The 21183-nt window shown below is 40.4% G+C and overlaps 1 protein-coding gene across 2 annotated transcripts in view; it reads right to left on the reverse strand.

The window, feature by feature from the left end:
* Positions 1-21183, reverse strand: part of LOC117400553 (protein spire homolog 1) — a 267989-nt gene that overhangs the window by 161108 nt on the left and 85698 nt on the right. The window lies entirely within an intron of this gene.

A 21183-nucleotide genomic window follows, 5' to 3' on the forward strand; every position in this document is an offset into this window, starting at 1 on the left:
GACCAGACTGCAATTGTCTGAAGGCTACGCTCCACACCGTTGCAAGCTACGCACTTTTCCTGGTTGTGTGACTGCAAGCAGCCCAGACAAAGACACACAGCTCAGTGCCTTGGTGCTTCGACGCCCCAGTGTTTAGGCCGCGATGCCCACATGCCCTCGGGTCCTTGGTGCCTCAGAACCTCGCAGCCTCTGCGCCCTCGGTGTTCAAGTGTTGCCCAACATCGGTGGCTTCGTGCCCCGATGCTCCATAGCCTCGGTGCCTTTGGTGCTTCGGCATCCTCGGTACTTCGAGGACTATATGCCTCAGCACTTCGACGCCTTCAAGGCTTTCAAGCCCTGAGCATCGTTGCCCTCGGTGCTCCGCCACCCCATAGCCTCAGTACCTTGGTGCTTCGACACCTTTGGTGCCTCGAGGACCTGATGCCTTCAAGGCTTTCAAGCTTTGTGCTTCAGTACCCTCGATACCCTCGGGTCCCTGGTGCTCCATAGCCTCGGTACCTCGGTGCTTCGATACCCTCAATTCCTCGAGGACTCGAAACCCCGACGCCTGCGGCGCTTCAAAGCTCCCTGCAGTGGTGTCCTCTGTGCTTTTCAGTACCTTCGACCCCCCAGTGCCCCAGAGCCTTGCTGCTTCGACACCCTCAGTGCCCCACCACCTCAACGCCTCAGTGCATCAACGACCTCTGTGCTAAATTACTTTTTGCATCAGCGCACTCTATTCCCTCAAGGTTTACAGTGCCTGATTCCTTGTGGCTGCAAGGAATCAGACTGATGATCTATTGAGAGGAACGATAGTTCCTCATACAAGTTAGAAAAACTTGTTTGAAACTACAGTGAGTCTCTATACAGCTCAAAAGAGTTTAGCTGTTTTTACCATTGCAGCGGCAAAACTAAATCACTTAGAATTACCATCTGTACCAGTATCAAAAGTCTGAAACTTTCTTACCTCAAATGTGAAAAAAAACGTACATACCTCTTATACTTCAAACTTTTCTTTGAAGTTTTACTTGTATTTCAACAAATAGTAGATTAAACAGCAAAAATGAGCTGATTTACTTTTAATTTATTGAAATGGACCGCAAAAGGTATTAATCACTATTGAAATAATTGCATAAGAGAAGTTATAAATATATTTATTTCACGCCTCCACCTGCTGTTTTAATTGCATTTGGATCATTCCAGACACCACCTGAAATGAGAGCGCAACAAACTCAGCAATGCATTGAACAGTAATACATTTTAAAAACAAAACATCAAAGTCCCAGCATGCATTATATTCGGGCTGGGACATTTCAATTTGATAAGAATAAGCAGAGTGTGACAATAACAGAAGTGACATTAAATTTGACTGTATTATGGCTACGTCTGTCTTCTTTTCATACATTTACTCTGTAAAACACGAGGCTGAAGTTGCCTTATTCGCCAGCTTCTTATTCTTAAGCTTTTAAGTGCATAAATGTATTTCTCTACGTTGAAGAAGTAACCTTGCATTTAAAGGGTTAGATCACATTGGGCTGCCAATTTCTCTGCAGGTACCTGAAGAGGGGCAACCCTCCTACAAGCCCCACTTGTATTTAGCCCGGCCCAATGTGGTTTACTGGGGCAGAACAGAGGGCAAACATGCCACATATGCCAATTACTTAGCTTCTTATTCGCTCTTTATGTATCTACGTTGAATAAGTAGATTTGCATTTAATGGGTTAAATCACGTTGGATCGCTGATTTCTCTGCAGGTACCCAGCGAGGGGCACCCCCTCTGCAAGCTACACCTATATTTAGCCCGACCCAACGTAGTTTACTGGGGCAGAACAGCGGGTACACTTGCTACATATGCAAATTGCTCAGCTTCTTATTCACTTTATGTATCTATGTTGAATAGGTAGCCTTGCATTTAACGGGTTAAATCACGTTGGGCCGCTGATTTCTCTGCAGGTACCTGAAGAGAGGGGCAACCCCTCTGTAAGCCCCACTTGTATTTAGCCCGGCCCAACGTGGTTTACTGGGGCAGAACAGTGGGTACACTTGCCACATATGGCAATCGCTCAGCTTCCTATTCGCTCTTTATGTATCTACGTTGAATAAGTACAGAAATCGGCTGCACAAAGTGATTTAACCCTTTAAATGCAAGGCTTTTTCCAGCGAAGAAGCTGTGCAATTGGCATATGGGGTACGTGTACCCCAGTTTGAAAACCTCTAGAAGAAACCACATTACCAAGAGATACAGTTTAATAGTAGTCGTATTTAAATGCCATTGTCCTGACTGGTAAATTCTTACCTTCCAGCTTCCCCTTTATTTTGACAATTTCCATATAAAAAATGGCATTTTTTTTCTTGACATTTTTCATTCTTAGCCCCCAAGTAAATATTTTGGACAGTTTTCAAAACAATTGTTGCTTTATTTTTACAACACATGTTGGTGTTGTTGATATGATAAACGTGTAGCAGACACGATCCTGCTGCTACGATATTTTTCTCTGCACTGCTTCATAAACCACACGAGTGCTAACGAATGTTGATTCAGTCTCTGTTTATTGTGCCTGTTTAACAGAAAATAAAAAGAACACCAGCACATGCAGATCACTCCAGACGTTCTCTCCCCTCAGCATTAACAACATGGCGACTGCTAATTACATTTTTCCTTGTAGTAATCAGACATGTACCAATTCATAGTAAATTAAATAAAAACAAAAACAATAAACAATTTCTTCTTTTTTAGATCGTATAGTGGTATTACAGGTTTCTTTTGTCTTTTGTTCCTACAAATTAAAAGTTTACAATGCACATCCTTATTACTCGGATTCTAATTGTTTTTTTCCTATCTTTCCTCTACACGCACACACATAGGCAAAGACTTATCAGTTTTACATTTTTTTAGACCACAAAATAACTAGTCGGAAACATACCTGTTTAACAGAAAATAAAAAGAACACCAGCACATGCAGATCACTCCAGACGTTCTCTCCCTATATAAAACAACAACCATTAGAAGTGCGCAACACTACACTCTCAATAATACAACACGAGTTATCAAGAAAAAATAATAGTTTTAACACGATTTGAAGAGCGAGTTATTATTAACACATCATAAATACATATTACAACATGAGTTACAACAGTTTTCTCCATGTACAAATGTATTTTAAATAAAGATTCTAGTCTATAAAAGAGAGAGAACATGAAACACGTCTTACCCTCAGCATTAACAACATGGCGACTGAGGGATTACTGGGTAATTCTTACATGTGCTTGGTCTTAAAGTCGTATTCCCTATTAATGACCTCCGACTAAAATTAAAGGAAACCAACATTTTCCTTTGAAACAAAACAGCAAATTAACATGAAACTTTGGTGAAACTCAAAAAAATAAAATAACAAATTACACTTGTTACACCCTCCCCACTGAATTTCACCAAAATTTTTACAAAAATCATTGACAATTAACAAAAATAAAACATCTTAATTATCCCATTACTCTTCACATTTTAGCTTTAACCGCTCCAGCACACAACATGTCATTTATTACCAGGACTATTATATTACACAATATGCAACATCCAGTTACCCAACTAAGGGAAAGTAACAGAAGAAAGCAGCGCAAAACTCTCATTCTGTCACCCGCTTCACAAGGTGCCCTATACACCTCACATTGAATCCTAAATGACTTCACCATGTAATTAACGATGTTTCAACAAAATACTGTAAATTGTCAATCAAAATACGCTTCTTTAAATGGATCTCTATTTTAATTCACTGCAGTTGAAATTAACGATTTAGCCCATTTTCTAACAGAAACACTGGGGTTTTTTTCCTCACTCTGTTGTGTCATATTCTGTATAAGCCTGTTTACTGGCTTAACAAGTCTACCCACTCTTGTTCTAATCTGTGTAACAGTTCCAGAAACAGGTGGCGACTTAATTGTTAATATTTTCTCAGAAGCTTCGGACACAGTTTCCAGTCTTGAAGATCCATCGTCCATGTTCACGATCTTCTCCCTCACACTTGGGACTTCACAAGAAACGTCTATTGGATCCTTCTGAAGTGGACTGCCATTACTCCAAGTTTTTGGTTCATCATCAACTTCATCCACAACCACGCTCTCCCCGAAAATGGAGGTTTGCATAACCCAATCAGCCGTCCGTCTGCTTGATTCTTGCAAATCTGATAGCTCCTGAACAGGCTCTCCGCTTGCAGAGTTTGATTCGGATAGCTCACTGAGTGGAAACTCCTCAGATTCACTTACTGTTACAATTGGCAAGAAATTAGCCAACATTAGCAAATTGCGATGGACTATTTTCTCCAGTCCTGTTCTGGAATTTTTGATTTTGTAAGTGTGACATCTTGCATTCTTAGCAACTACAGTATACAAAGTAGACTCCCATTTATCTGCTAATTTTCTGCGCCCTCGTTCCCCCTTGTTGGCAAGAAGGACTTGATCACCTACTTCAATATCAGCACCCTTGGTCCTTTTATTGTACAATTCGGCCTGACGTTGTTGACCTTTTGTGGCATTGTCTTGAGCTAACTTTAAAGCCTCCTGAAGGTCCTTTCGCAGGGCAACAACATACTTGTCATAGTCTGTGAAATCACAATTTCTCTCCACATTGTGGAACATGACATCTACTGGTAACCGTGGCACTCTTCCATACATCAAATAAAATGGGGGGTACCCGGTAGTCTCGTGTGCAGTACAATTGTAAGCAAATGTCAATGTTTGCAACAATTGTGGCCACTTTTGTTTCTCTCTTGGTGACAACGCTCGAATCATATTGCCCAGTGTTCTGTTAAACCGTTCAACGTTACCATTCCCCATGGGATGATAAGCAGTGGTCCTAGATTTCCCTACTCCAGCTACTTGCAGCAGTTCATGTATCAACTGGCTCTCAAAATTAGCTCCTTGATCTGAATGAATTCTTTCTGGGAATCCGTAAATGCAGAAATACTTGTCCCACAGCTGACGGGCTACTTGTTTTGCAGACTGATCGTGACAAGGGAATGCATGAGCTAATTTAGTAAAATGGTCTGTAACCACTAACACATCCACTCTTCTGTTACTGGAGTCTTCCGCAGACCAAAAATCGATACAGACCAGTTCCAATGGGCTTGTTGTTTTGACACTTTCAAGGGGAGCTCTCCCCTCAGGCTCAACAGCCTTACTTACTACGCAACGTTTACAAGACCTGACGTAATCTCGAACATCCCTCTCCATATCTACCCAGAAAAACCTCTGTCTTGCCAAATACAATGTCCGATACTGGCCCTGATGCCCTGCCTCGTCATGTACACCCTGCAGCACATGTTTCAGTAAAGTAGCAGGCACAACGTACTGATACCTCTTTTTACCAGACAGGGGATCTTTAGACACCCTATAAAGAATCCCATCAAGCAACTTCAACTTGTTCCACTGCTTTAACACTTTTACAGCTCTGGTTGGTTCTTTAAACTTCTCCCTCCTGGATGGTCTTCGGCCCCTGCAAACATAATGAAATACTCTGGACAGTATGTCATCTTCTTCCTGTTTATCTTGAAGCTCCTTAAGTGTGAACACAGGTAATGCACTTTGACCTGGTGGAGTCAACTGTTGGATGTCTTGAGCTAGGCAGATTGCCCTGGTTCTTGCACCTAGTTCCCACTCAGTGTGATTTCCGAATACTGCGGCTACTTCCTCACTATAAAGCGACATGGGCCCGGGGTTACTCTGGGTCTTGAATTCTTCAATCTTTTGATTGTTGTTGCTTACCCTGAACACATCTTGTACTGCATTTTCCATAATCTGTTCCGCCTCCTCAAGCAAGGCTCCATAAGGTTCATTAACTAGTCTGTGACCAACTCGTCCTTTGGTGAAAGGTTGTCTACTTAAGGCGTCAGCGACCACATTCTTGGTGCCTGGGATGTACTGGATACTGAAATTATATGGTGCTAACTTTGCAACCCACCTCTGCTCACAAGCATCCAACTTTGGCTTAGTCAGGATGTATGTGAGAGGATTATTATCGGTCCATACTGTAAATCTGTGGCCTTTTAGCCAATGACTAAATTTGTCACAGACGGACCACTTAAGCGCCAGAAACTCTAGTCGATGTGCTGGGTATCTACTCTGAGCACGATTGAGAGTCTTACTTGCAAATGCTATAGGCCGAGCTTTACTCTCTCCTTCAGAGACCTGGGACAGCACAGCACCTAAGCCGTCTAGCGACGCATCTGTAGATAATATGAATGGACGGCTGAAATCAGGATGAGCTAACATGACTGAGTTCAACAAAGCGGACTTAAGCTTCTGGAATGAATCGTGATGTTCCCGTGTCCAATCTTTTGGACTAAGCTTCCGAAACGCAGCAGCACCTCTATTATTGGGTTTCTTTCCCCCCGGAACAGCAGTGAGAGCAAATAGGGGTTTAGCGATCTTAGAACAATTCTCAATGAAATGTTGGTAGTACATTATCATACCTAGAAAAGATTTAATCTTCTTCTGAGATGGTGTGACACCATCAGTGTCCATGAGTTCCACTTCGTCCATGCTAGTAATGGCCTCCACCTTGTCTGGGTCAGTTGACACTCCACTCCTATTAATAACATGACCCAGAAACTTCACATTACATCTCAGGAAGTAACACTTCTTGGGAGCTAGCTTTAACCCATGAACACTCAACTTGATGAAAACCATCTCGAGCCTCTTCAGCGCTTCCTCCTCCGTGGGTGCAAAAACCAGCAAATCATCTAAATAACATAACAGTGTCAAAAAATTCTGATCTCCAAAAATGTTAGTCATGAGACGCATAAAGCTTGCAGGGCTGTTACATAGTCCCTGAGGCATCCTATTGAATTCGTGGAGCCCCAACGGAGTTGTGAACGCTGTGTATTTCTTATCACTTTCACTCATGGGCACGTTGTAAAACCCAGAAGTCAAATCCATTGTGCTAAAGTATGCATTTCCCCCCAAAGCAGCCAAACAATCCGCCTGATGTGGCAATGGGTGTGCGTCTTTGATTGTACGCGCATTTAACCAGCGATAATCTACACAGATGCGCAAGTCCCCATTTTTCTTCCATACAAGCACAAGGGGGGAGGCCCACTCACTAGTGGATTTCCTGATGATTTCTCTTTCTTCCATTTCAGTTAAGACCTGTCTCAGTTTTTGATAATGCCCCGGGGGAACACGTCGGTAAGGCAGTCTAAATGGTCGATCATCAGCTAAATGAATCCTGTGAACAAAGCCCTTTGCTTCTCCACAGTCTAGTTTATGTCTTGAAAACACCCCTTCATATCTCTGTATCAACTCAACTAGCCGTTTCTTCCAGTACTGAGACACTTCACAAGACTTAACATCAATGTCACTTAATCCTAAATTGTTGAGCGTGTCACAAGGATCAATACCGTTTGAAGGTGCAGTGTTACTAGCAGTCACACTCCCATGTACTTGCTGGCTTTGCATTCTCAAGACTTCACTAGATGCATTGTCAGAGTTTACGTCCAGATCCTCCATTGCTACACAGGGATACACATCCGCTATCTTGGAGTTCCTTCTCAATGTTATTGGCTTATCACAGGGATTCATAACCTTAACAGGTACCCATCTGTCTCCCCACATGGAAGTAACAACCCTACCCACCATGACATCTTTCTCGTGAAGTTTAGATCTAGGGGATTCTACTAGTATAGTACTGCCCTCGGAAACTGGTGCATTCACTGGTAACCTGCCCCATACAAGGTGCTCATGTTTAGGTAACAATGTCACTGCTTGAGTCAACTTAACTGTTCCTATCTGATCAGGTATACTGTTACCTTTCCACCGGTTTAATCCAGACAACATGCTCAGAAACTGTTCACCCCCTTGAGTGTCAATAGGTTCAGGTTTATTCATAACACGCCAGTAACTGGGTGCTTGTTTAAATTGACATAGCAGATACTTGATAACATTGGTGCCTAATATCAATTGATCGCGTTGCCCCTGTACAACCAAGGTAGGTACACTAACCACATGCCCATACACTTCCATCTCCAATTGATAAATGCATTTAGGTTGCACTTGTACTCCGCCACATCCTACAAGAATGATATCTGTGTGCAACTGGCTGTCTTCAGGAATTATACCTGCATTCAGAAGATCCTGTTCTGCTACCTCACTCATTGTACACGCCATAGACCCACTGTCCAGCAAGGCCTGCAACAAAACTTGCTCATTCACTCTCACTGTGGTATAAAACAGATTATCAGCTTCCCCTACCCTATGCACATTCTGGTATATCACTTCATTACCATGAGAAAGAGTTTTACAACTTTCCTCATAAATGGACTGTATATCTTCTTCATTACTGAGGGCTTGACACAACACGCTCACATCACCCCCTCTCAGATGTGAGCAGCCTAGTTTTCCTGATCCTGTACTGTGTTGCCCCTCACCTGCTTAGGCTGGGTTGTGGGGGTCTTGACATTAGTGCACTCCTTCTTTTGATGTCCAACCCCAAAACATGCAAAACACCTTTTTTCTCCCATACAATGTGAACGGGTAGAATGAGTCTTATCCTCACAGACTCGACAAGGTAGATTGACAGGGCGGTTCCAGGGAACTGCATCACCTCTTGGCTGTGACACAACTCCATGGTTGTTGGTTTGGTTAGCTTTCTCAAGAACTTTCTCCAACATACTGAGCACACGTTCTAAGGTAGTTCCTTCAGAAACCACTGGGTCATGCGCTTTTGGTGGGTTGTTAGGTTTCCGTACCCCTACATTCATTGCCCCATATTCCTCACAATTGACTGCTGGAAAGCTAGCATCAGCGGCCGCAACTTGTTGGACTTTGACTTTTTCAGAATTTGTTACTTTCTGATTACAAGGTTTGTGCTCCCTTTGATGTTCATCAATGGCCTCCTGAACCTCTACAACTGTCCATTTACTTATGGGTTTACATCTGAACACACCAGCCAAATCAAGATCAGGGCAGTTCCTTATAAACATCATTGCTATCTCCCCACTCATGTTTTCCATTTTCCTACCCTGTTTTTGCAAATACTCATCAGCAACTTCAGCTGCTGTGTTTAAGCGAACCCAATAATCTACGGGACTCTCTCTTGATTTGGGCTGAGTGGCATAAAAGTCTGCCAAAGGCAAACACGACATGGGACTTTCACTAAAATACCTCTTCAGTATGTCAAAGATTATTTCTGGATTACTAGCAGGGTTTAACAAAGAGTTACTTTTCAATCCCACCTTGACTATATTCTTGGCCCGCCCCATTAAATGGCTCAAGATCTCACCAGCCTGCTCTGAGGTAGAATAACCTCTTTTATGCAAATACGTCTCCATCATTTCTATCCATTCCTGCACAGTACACTTTTCTGAGCCATCTCCCCTGAAAATAGGTGGCTCTCTGACATCAGATTTAACTACCACATTCACTTTAGTGAGGTCAAAGCTAGGTACGTGGGTCGAATCACTCTTCTTAAATGAGGTTCCACTCGCTGGAGTGAGATTACTTGGGGTGGTGTCACTATTCTGACTAGCTAATAGCCGGGTTGCAATAGAATCCCCAATTTGGTGCCCTAATTGCTCAATCATATCACACAATTGCTGGGTAGTGTCCATTTCATTACTGGCAGGAAATGCATTTGGCGTGGATGTAACAGGCTGTACTTTGGGAATAGGCATGGTGTCTTCCAATCCTAATTTGTTCCTAAATTGTGGTAGATTTGCACTATCTTTGTCTGCACCTTTCTTGAGTAACAAACCCCTACCCATTCCCTTAAAAGATGTTTCAGGGTCATAATTATTGTCCTCAATTCCCCCACTTGCCATTTTACAGTATACAATTACACTTTATGAATAAAAAAAATATATAAAGTATTTCACCTTTAACAGTTTTTCAGAAAAAAATAACAATATTATACCTAAAAAAACACATACATTTATGGAAAATAAATTGCAGGAATAACAGCGTCGAATAACTGGTCCTTTAACCTAATACCTTACAGACATTCACAAGCTCACTGCTTCATCCCCGGCGATCGGCATCAGCTGACCAGTTGATCCGGGTCACGGCACCACTTTATGTAGCAGACACGATCCTGCTGCTACGATATTTTTCTCTGCACTGCTTCATAAACCACACGAGTGCTAACGAATGTTGATTCAGTCTCTGTTTATTGTGCCTGTTTAACAGAAAATAAAAAGAACACCAGCACATGCAGATCACTCCAGACGTTCTCTCCCCTCAGCATTAACAACATGGCGACTGCTAATTACATTTTTCCTTGTAGTAATCAGACATGTACCAATTCATAGTAAATTAAATAAAAACAAAAACAATAAACAATTTCTTCTTTTTTAGATCGTATAGTGGTATTACAGGTTTCTTTTGTCTTTTGTTCCTACAAATTAAAAGTTTACAATGCACATCCTTATTACTCGGATTCTAATTGTTTTTTTCCTATCTTTCCTCTACACGCACACACATAGGCAAAGACTTATCAGTTTTACATTTTTTTAGACCACAAAATAACTAGTCGGAAACATACCTGTTTAACAGAAAATAAAAAGAACACCAGCACATGCAGATCACTCCAGACGTTCTCTCCCTATATAAAACAACAACCATTAGAAGTGCGCAACACTACACTCTCAATAATACAACACGAGTTATCAAGAAAAAATAATAGTTTTAACACGATTTGAAGAGCGAGTTATTATTAACACATCATAAATACATATTACAACATGAGTTACAACAGTTTTCTCCATGTACAAATGTATTTTAAATAAAGATTCTAGTCTATAAAAGAGAGAGAACATGAAACACGTCTTACCCTCAGCATTAACAACATGGCGACTGAGGAATTACTGGGTAATTCTTACATGTGCTTGGTCTTAAAGTCGTATTCCCTATTAATGACCTCCGACTAAAATTAAAGGAAACCAACATTTTCCTTTGAAACAAAACAGCAAATTAACATGAAACTTTGGTGAAACTCAAAAAAATAAAATAACAAATTACACTTGTTACAAACGCGTATATCTGCTTCCAGGTACTGTATTTAATTTTTTTCAAGGTAAAACAATGGCCCATGTTACACAGAACACTACAAATAAAATGTCAAATATACAATATGTATTTCGTTGGTTTTGTGGATTTGCTATATTTTTTTTTAACTTATTTTAATACTGCACATAATGATATGGTTTAGAAAATGCTACTTATCAAAACTGTGACTGCACGTGAACTGTATTACATAATAATTTCCTTTATTCCAGTGGTGTTTTCTCAGTGCAAGATATACAGTGCTGTATAAAATCACATACACTGTGTGTATATATATATATTTTACAAATTTCACATATTTTATAACGTTACCGTAGGCTACTTTTTTTTTTTAGTCTATGATGAGGTTTTCGGAGACTTCCGGTGGCTTCTACCCAAGATGGTACAATATACACAAAGATACACAATGGAGACACCAGAGAAAAGGGATTCGTTAGCCATGGACCCGAATACCCCTTCCCCAATTATGAAAGCCAAGAGTAAAAAAGCCGGAAAGCAGCTACTTACCTTAGAGTGCGCAGCACAGACCGCGACTGAGCCCAGCCGCGAGGATCCACGGGGTCAGACGCTGCCCTGGCTAACAGAGTCACAGCTTCATTCGCTGAGAGATTTTATTGTGGAATGCATCAGGGAGTGTTTAAAAAGCGAAATCACTGCTGAGATTAAAACGGTTTGTACCGAAATGAAGTCCATCCAGTCTCGGCTGCAGCAAACCGAGGAGAAGATTTCCGTTACTTTCTCCACTGTTGACAAGCAAAATAAGCGCGTAGATATTCTCCAGGCTGCCCAGCGCCAAAACGGGGCTAGCATTAAAGAATCTGAAACGGAGATTGCCTTGCTTAAATCTCGACTGGCTGAGTTAGAGGATAGAAACCGCCGATCGAATTTGCGGATCGTGGGCTTGCCAGAGGGTACCGAGGGGGGGGGGGACCGAGGGGGGGGGACCTATTGACTTCCTGCAAAAATCCCTACCAATGTGGCTGCCATCTTTGACCGGGCCTATTGAAATTGAGAGGGCCCATCGCATCTATGATGGATATAGCGCTCGCAGAGACAGGCCTCGCACCTTCATTTTTAAATTACTTCGCTACACTGATCGGCAGCTCATTCTTAGGGCTGCCAGAAATGTAGCTACACCACCCCGGCTAGACGGAAGCTCTCTACTTTTCTTCCCCGATTACTCCGCCTTTACTGCCCAGCGAAGAAAATGTTTCGCCCCAGTTCAGAAATCTCTCAGGCAGCTTGGAGTCCAGAACTTCTTGTTATACCCGGCAAAACTGAAGATCATTCACAACGGCCAACCCAGTATGTTTGACTCGGCGAAGAAAGCGGAAAGATCCGTCTTGGGATTATCTAATACTCAATCTATGGACTAAATCTGCCGCATTATTTCAAACACCAGAAATGTGTGTGTTTTTTTTTGGTTTTTGTTTTTTTTTCTCGCTTTTGGAAAACACTACTGCTCTAATATGGTTAACTGAACCCTACAGCACGGGATCTGCTTAATCGGGACTGTATGTAAGTTACATCCACATGGTAGTATATGTTGGGGTGTAATTGTTTTTGTATTACAGTACATCTATCCATATATTGGGATGGGGTTAGTTAAGCACTGTCATTTAATTTAATTGTATTGCAATACAGACATCCTGATTTTCTTTTCTACGTTGCATTAACGTTGCATTATATATTTCTACCTTCCTGAAGTGCATTATGTTTTGGGTTTTTGGGTGTGGGTTTTGCATCTTGGTTCGAAACCATGGAAGCTAATATTTTTTGTTTTTGTTCTGGCAATGAGGGTCACGGCAGCGCTATGCTGCTTCTCTCAGCTAGTCAGTTTTGTAAAAATAGGTCTGTGTTTGTTTTTGTATATCAGATTACATTTATTAGGCAATCTCTCATTGTTATACCAGTGTAGGGCTATTTAAAACATTTTTTATTTTCGTTTTATTTGATCTGTCCGATGCTAATTCCAGGATATGTTTACTTCTTTCATTGCTGTCTGTTAACTATGCAATCTCTGTTATACACGCTCAGTACACCTGGGAGGAGTGGCCCCATATTGCCTATTTTAAACCTCCATAATGGCTAATTATAATTGTATGTCCTGGAACGTGCGTGGTCTTAACTCACCCATTAAAAGAGCCAAATGTTTAGATTTTTTACATCGTAAAAACGTTACAATTGCATTAATTCAGGAGACCAATCTCAAATCTGCTGATGTCAATAGATTTCAAAATAAACACTATAAAGTAATTGCTCACTCCTGTGCCTTGAATAAAACAAAAGGGGTACTAATTGTGGTTAACAGAAAGATAAATATTACCATTAATAGTTCAAGCAATGATACTGAAGGCGGTTTCTGTCAAGTAATAGCAACACTTAACAGTGTTAAACTGTGCTTAGCATCAGTTTATGCACCCACTGTTTTCGATCCTCGATTTTTTGAGAACATCAGGGTTAAGCTATCAGCACTCCCAGATTGTGCACTTATTGTTGGGGGGGATTTTAATTTGATTTTAATTTGACTTTCAATCCAGCTCTGCCTTGCTCTGCCTTGCCACTGCCCTGTCTCTTACATCTGCCTCTAAATACTTTCAAAAATTTGCACAAGACTTAAATGTACATGATGCTTGGCGTCTGAGAAACAATGGTGTTAAAGATTTCACATTCTTTTCACATAGATACAAAATATACTCTTGCATCGACTACATTTTTATCTCCCCAATTATTATGCATAATATCATTTCCACAGATATATTGCCCATTCTTATTTCTGATCATGCTCCGGTTTTGTATTCATTTGACTTGGTCCCAAGAATTAAGCGTGCTAAACGCTGGTGTTTTAACTCATTTTTACTTCAGAATGAAGCTTTCTTAAAACATCTCACAGAGAGTTTGAGAGATTTCCTAGAAATCAACCAACCCACATTCATTATGGGAGGTTACTAAATGCTTTATTAGGGGCTGCTGTACAGCCTTTTCTTCTAACTTGAATAAAACACGAAACAAAGACATCCTCCAGCTAGAAACTACTATTTCACATTTAGAAAAAGAACAGAAGTGTAACTTCTTAAAAAGTAAAGCAAAACAGTTAGCCACCTTAAAGACTGAATTCAAAAATCTTACTAGTAGCAGAGCAGAATTTCTAGTACACAAAACAAGACAGCTCTATTATGAGCACGCAGAGTTTCCTAGCAGATTACTTGCATTGCGATTAAAACAATCCGAACACTTGGCTTCTATTGAGGCAATCAGGGACAGTAATAATGTTGTACTTTCTAAACCAGAGCAGATTAGCAAAGTCTTTCAAGATTATTATTCTCAACTTTACACTTCTGAAGCTGGTGCAGACTTGGCAAAAATTGAGGATTTTTTAAATCCATTGGAATTGCCTCAATTAACTGCTGAACAGGCGGAGTACTTGGACGCTCCTTTAACGTTGCAAGAATTAGAGGCAGCAGCTCGATCCATGCAGAAGCGAAAGTCCCCTGGGTTGGATGGCATTCCACCTGAGTTATTGCTGGCAGTATGGGATCAAGTTGGTTCATTAATACTCCATTCTATAAATTTTTCACTGCAAACTGGCTCTTTCCATAGAGATCAGAAATCGGCTTTGATTTCGTTGCTTGTTAAAAAAGGAAAAGACCCTTTAGACTGTGCCAGCTACAGGCCCCTTTCCTTAGAACCATTGGCGCAAGCTATTAGACAAAGTAACAATATAGCTCCCATTACTGTACAGGGCTCCAAACACCATATATCACTCTATGCTGATGACATTTTATTGTTTCTATCTGATATTTCTGTTTGTTTATATGCCTTTGAATCGTATCGCCACAACAACCCCTCTTCCCCCTCATATCTCTATTCGGCCGCAGCTCACAGGCTTTACATATTTGGGCATTAAGATATCCCCAAATTTCCAGCAGATTCGTAAAGAAAATATGCTTGAAGTTCTAAATAAAATCAAAACAGATATGACTAGATGGTCTCCATTACAGGTTTCATTACATGGTAGGATTTATGTTATAAAAATGAATATACTGCCTCGTATTAATTTCCTATTTTCTATGATCTACTGCATTTCAAAAGTCACTGCCGAAGCTGATTACTTATTCTTCCAGAAGTAATGGTTGGGTGTAACAGGGATACAAGGTTATATTTGCGCCGGGCTATGTTGTTAACAAGTCTGATGTTGCCGTCTAGGCTTTACTGTGAAACTACCTGTAACTAGGGAGGGTGTGAGTGCATTCTACTGGACTGGAGAATATGGCACGGGAGTTTAATTATGAAAATGCAAGTGTAAACAAACACGTAAGAACGATTAGCCTGTCGTCAGACATGTCATGCTAATACAACAAGCATTAATTTACTGCGTATTGGTATTGCGTCTGGTCTGGGAAGGGGGACACACGGGCGCGTTAAGAGAAATTCAGCAGGACATTTTTTATTTCAGGGGGGTATTGGCGCAATGGCGCGGCCTAGCGCGAACACTGCATTCACAAATGTCAGGGGATGACTCTAAAAACAGTTATGATGGATTGTGGTAACTCCATTTTCTCCTATGGACAAAGTTTCGTTTCACTTTCCACAGTTACTTCTTTAAGCGGTATCCACCTTATCAACTTTAACCCCACCTGCATCTACACATGTCAAACTGCAGTTGAAGAGTACCATCGGCTCAGAGGCATTTATTGTCTTAAGTTGATAAGTTTGAAGGAGACTAACACGCTCAAGGGTCACAAGGTAAAAGATCATGCACATTTCATTCACCGAGCCATCATTAATGTTCAGGAACAGCAAAAGCCTCAATCTTCTAAGAGAACACTTGCACTTACACATCCACTCAGAGGCTTGAGCAACCCCAATTTCACCTCATGCTATACAAATGCAACATTGCAGTGCCTTCTTCACTTGCAACCTCTGAAGGGTTCATTAAAACACAGTCAACAAGAGGCTATCAGGAGCTTTGTTCACAAATAGGATCACATGCCATCCACTGCGTCTCTAACTACTGTGGATATTTGTCACTTCTTAGGAGAACCTTTCAATAGAGGTGAGCAGCAACATGTTGCAGAGGTTCTCACCAAATTGTCTGAAATTTGTCCTGAAGTATCTTGCATGGTTTCAGTCACAATAAGTCATGACATTCTATGGACTAGACGTAACTACTGCTCATCAAACTGAGAGGTGTTGCATGTTTATCCTCTACATGTACCTGCTGGTACAGATTCCATGTGTTTGGAAGAACTCATTTATAGAAATGACATGGGCAATGATTCCTGGTAGCAAATGTAGGCAATGCAAAACTTCTCCAATCATGAAACGTGAACTTATTCAATCAGCAGGGAGACTGATTGCAGTCCAACTTATGCTTTGGGAAACCAAACCAGACGGAACCGTTACAAAGTGACACAATGCTAAGTTTACTGCTGTGCAGAAGAGCACAATTACTGTGGACAACAGGAATGACCAATTAGATTCCATTATCGTACACCAAGGACAGGATGTTACTTCAGGACACTATGTGTCTGTTCTTGCTGTGGGTGCTACTGGAAAATGGGTGCATGCAAATGATGCACTTATTGAAGTCAAACCATGGTCAAGAAATGCAAATGAAATGTATATGGCCTTTTATGAAGAGGTCTAATGCTTTACAAATGCCTTAGCCTAAGTTCATAACACCACTATATCACAGAGAATAAGGTTTTTATCCAGCATTAAAATGTGTTAGTATACTACCCTTTAGCACGGACATGCATATGTACCTTTTGAATCATTTATAACATTGAAGTTTTGTACCTACATAAATATCAATATGTCAATACCTACCAAAATAGACATGTTGTTTTCACCACTCATGCAACTATAAGAATACAATGTTTACACTTTCAATACTGTCCCTTCTACCATTATTTTACTTTCAAATCTTTTCTCATTTCTCTTATATTACTCTACTTATTACTATCTTGTAATGTTTGTCTGTCTATTTACCATACACATTCTCGAATATATTTCCCTTGCTTTATTCATTATTTGATGAAGTAAAAAAAGAAGTGATATCTATAACAAAAACATTGTCAATGTAAAAAAACAAATCAGAAAAACGCAACAGCCATTTAAACCTTTGCGGTCCTATGTCGGACCTGGTACGACATCGTAATTTTCCCTTTCCGGTCCAATGTCGGACCCTGTCCGACGTCATCAAAAAGGCATACAACAAAGGTCTAGTTGTTTTTTCTGCGGAAAAAGCCGAGAATACCATTCAATGGCCGAGTGAGACCGATAGGAGCCGAGAGAAGCTGAAAAAAAAGAAAAAAAGGGGCGGATCTGAGCAATACACATAGCCCGGGCACCACAGAGATAACACAAACATAAACAAGATAGCTGCTTCTCCATCCAGCGCTCAAAGAATATCACAGACATTTGCAGAGTTTTTTGAGATGTTACCGTAATAAAATAATGACTTGGATCGCAATATTGAAGAGTTTGGTGATAAAACGAGTGATCAGGAGATGATTTATCAGTATGCACGACTATGAAGAGGTATGTGAAAAATACAGCGAACAAGGGGTGGGGCGGGGCTGGAGATGCAGTACTGAATGTCCTGTTGATATGCAGTGCCTTTTAAACCTGTTTTACTGTGAAAAAAAACAAACTTTTAAACAGCGCATCTAAAATAAACTGCGCGTGTAAAAATAAATTGGACCTGAAGCGCCTGAGATGCGCTGAATAAATGGACTGCAAGGGGTTAAAAGGCATGTCATATGCAGACAGGCTAAAATAATTGAATCTGTTCAGTCTTGAACAAAGAAGACTACGCGGCGATCTGATTCAAGCATTCAAAATCCTAAAAGGTATTGACAATGTCGACCCAGGGGACTTTTTCAACCTTGAAAAAAGAAACAAGTACTAGGTGTCACACATGAGGGGCATTCAGAACAGAAGATAGGAGGCACTTCTTTACACAGAGAATTGTGAGGGTCTGGAACCAACTCCCCAGTAATGTTGTTGAAGCTGACACCCTGGGATCATTCAAGAAGCTGCTTGATGAGATTCTGGGATCAATAAACTACTAACAACCAAACGAGCAAGATAGGCCGAATGGTACAGAGTTGAAAAGGACTGCGAAATCAAATGGCCAATTTACCACAGTATTATGAAGAAGCGTTAAAAAAAACAAACAGACTACTAAAGGAAACAAAAGAGAAAGGAATTGATCTGTTTGAGTGTAAAACCGAACAGGAACTGTCCACATGGTGGCAAGAAACCGGCAGTAAAATAAAAAATGACAAAAACAGAATGAAAATTGCCACGCATTAACGATACTATTAGCAGGTTTAAAGAATAAAGAAATTACCAAAATTATATCTCAATTGACGGTCACTAAAAAAAGACAGAGACAAATATAAACAACAGTGTCAGGATCTAAAAATGGAAATTGATAGAATTAAATTAAAAACTTCCAAAATACTGGTTGACAGCAGAGGCGTGCAAGCATTTTAACTGTAAACAATGCATATGATATCATATCGTACGTTGAGCCCGGACCACTGCGCACACTGTTTTTGCAATATGTAATAATAATAATATAATATAATAGGAGCATGATATAGACCGCCAAATTCAGATGCTGAGCAAAATAATCTGTTATACAATGACATTAGAAATGCGGGTAGAGAAGGAGAAGCCATACTAATGGGGGATTTCAACTTCCCCCGTATAAAATGGGAAAACCCGGTGGGGGGCACGACAGACGAAATTGAAATGGTGGAAATGACAAATGACTGCTTCCTAACGCAATTTGTCACGGCACCGACTAGAGGGGAGGCATGCCTTGATTTAGTCTTTTCAAATAACAAAGACAGAATAACTAAAACAGAGGTCAGAGAGCCATTGGCAAACTCAGACCACAACATGTTCTCATTTGAAGTATTTTTTTAAAACCCCAAAAGTAATGACTAAAGCTAAAGTTTAAAATTTTAGAAAAGCAAACTATGAAGGTATGAAACAGAAGACTAACTACTTCTGAGACTAACAGAAGTAGACTGGAGTAAAATAGAGAAAACAGCCACAGAAAAAGGATGACTGTTTTTTTAAAAATGTAGTACTAGAGGCATAAAACAATTACATCCCAAAAGTAGACAAATCTAAATCTGAAACAAAATGGCCAAAATGGTTTAATAGATCAATTAAAAAAAATATTCAGCGAAAAAAAGGCACTTTACAGAGTGTTTAAAAGGGACCAAAAACAAAGCACACAGAAAGAGTACTTGGAACTGCAAACACAAGTCAAAAAGGAAGTTAGAAAGGCCAAGAGAGAGATAGAAATCAATATTGCTAAGGGGACTAAAACCAATTCCAAAATGTTTTTCCAATATTATAACAGCAAGAGAACATTCAAAGAGGAGGTTAAATGCCTAAGAGACACAAATGGCACAATCATAGATGAAGAAAAAAAAATAGCAAATATATTAAATGATTACTTTTCACAGATTTTTACAAAGGAGGACACGGACAACATGCCCCACATGTCGACCCGTTCCTATCCAATTTTAAATAACTTTAGTATAACAGGGGCAGAAGTGTTAAAGGGACTAGGACCTCTTAAAATAAACAAATCCCCTGGGCTGGAAGAGATCCTCCCAATAGTACTCAAAGAAATGAAAGAAGTTATTTACAAACTGCTAACCAAGATCATGCAACAGTCTCTTGACACAGGGGTTGTACCGACAGACTGGAAAATTGCAAACGTAATACCGATCCACAAAAAGGGAGACAAAACCGAACCAGGTAACTACAGACCAATAAGCCTGACTTCTATTATATGTAAACTTATGGAAACTATAATAAGTTTCACCGTGCATCAGCGACCCCTGTGGCCGATAGGGCGCCTGTGGCTCTGCAGCGGAGCCGCCAGATCTGTGTTGTCCTCCGGCACTATAGGTCTGGTGGCATTGCTGTGGATCTGCAGTGCGAAAAATGACGGCTTGGAAGGAGCACGTTTCGGAGGACGCGTGTTTCAGCCTCGGCGGGGGGGTTGCGAGCGGTGAGCCGGGGATACAGATAATAATTGGGCATGCTAAATTGGGGTGAAAACCAGGGTAAAAATAATTGGCGACGACTAAATTTATAAAAAAAATAAAAATAAAAAAAAAATAATAAAAAATAAATAAAAAATGGAAAATTACCTATATGGTAACAATATCCTGGGAGACAGACAGCATGGTTTTAGGAAAGGGAGATCGTGTCTAACTAACCTGCTTGAGTTTTTTGAGGATGCAACATTGACAATGGATAATTGCAAAGCATACGACATGGTTTATTTAGATTTCCATAAAGCTTTTGACAAAGTCCCGCATGAAAGATTAATTCTCAAGCTGAACACAGTAGCTATTCCTAATCTACATTAATGATGTAGTAGGAGGAGTGGCAAGCACTGTTGCAGCAGCAAAGTTCATTCAAAATAATCTAGACAGCATTCAGAACTGGGCAGACACATGGCAAATGACATTTAATAGAGAAAAATGTAAAGTAATGCAGGCAATAAAAATGTGCATTATAAATATCATATGGGAGATACTGAAATTGAAGAAGGGAACTATGAAAAAGACCTAGGAGTTTATGTTGACTCAGAAATGTCTTCATCTAGACAATGTGGGGAAGCTATAAAAGGCCAACAAGATGCTCGGATATATTGTGAGAAGTGTTGAATTTAAATCAAGGGAAGTAATGTTAAAACTTTACAATGCATTAGTAAGACCTCACTTAGAATATTGTGTTCAGTTCTGGTCACCTCGTTACAAAAATGATATTGCTGCTCTAGAAAGAGTGTAAAGAAGAGCAACCAGAATTATCCTGGGTTTAAAAGGCATGTCGTATGCAGACAGATCTGATTCAAACATTCAAAATCCTAAAAGGTATAGACAATGTCGACCCAGGGGACTTTTTTGACCTGAAAAAAGAAACAAGGACCAGGTGTCACAAATGGAGATTAGATAAAGGGGCATTCAGAACAGAAGATAGGAGGCACTTTTTTACACAGAGAATTGTGAAGGTCTGGAACCAACTCCCCAGCAATGTTGTTGAAGCCGACACCCTGGAATCCTTCAAGAAGCTGCTTGATGAGATTTTGGGATCAATACGCTACTAACA

The sequence above is a fragment of the Acipenser ruthenus genome, chromosome 4, assembly GCF_902713425.1.
Source record: "Acipenser ruthenus chromosome 4, fAciRut3.2 maternal haplotype, whole genome shotgun sequence".
NCBI lineage: Eukaryota > Metazoa > Chordata > Actinopteri > Acipenseriformes > Acipenseridae > Acipenser > Acipenser ruthenus.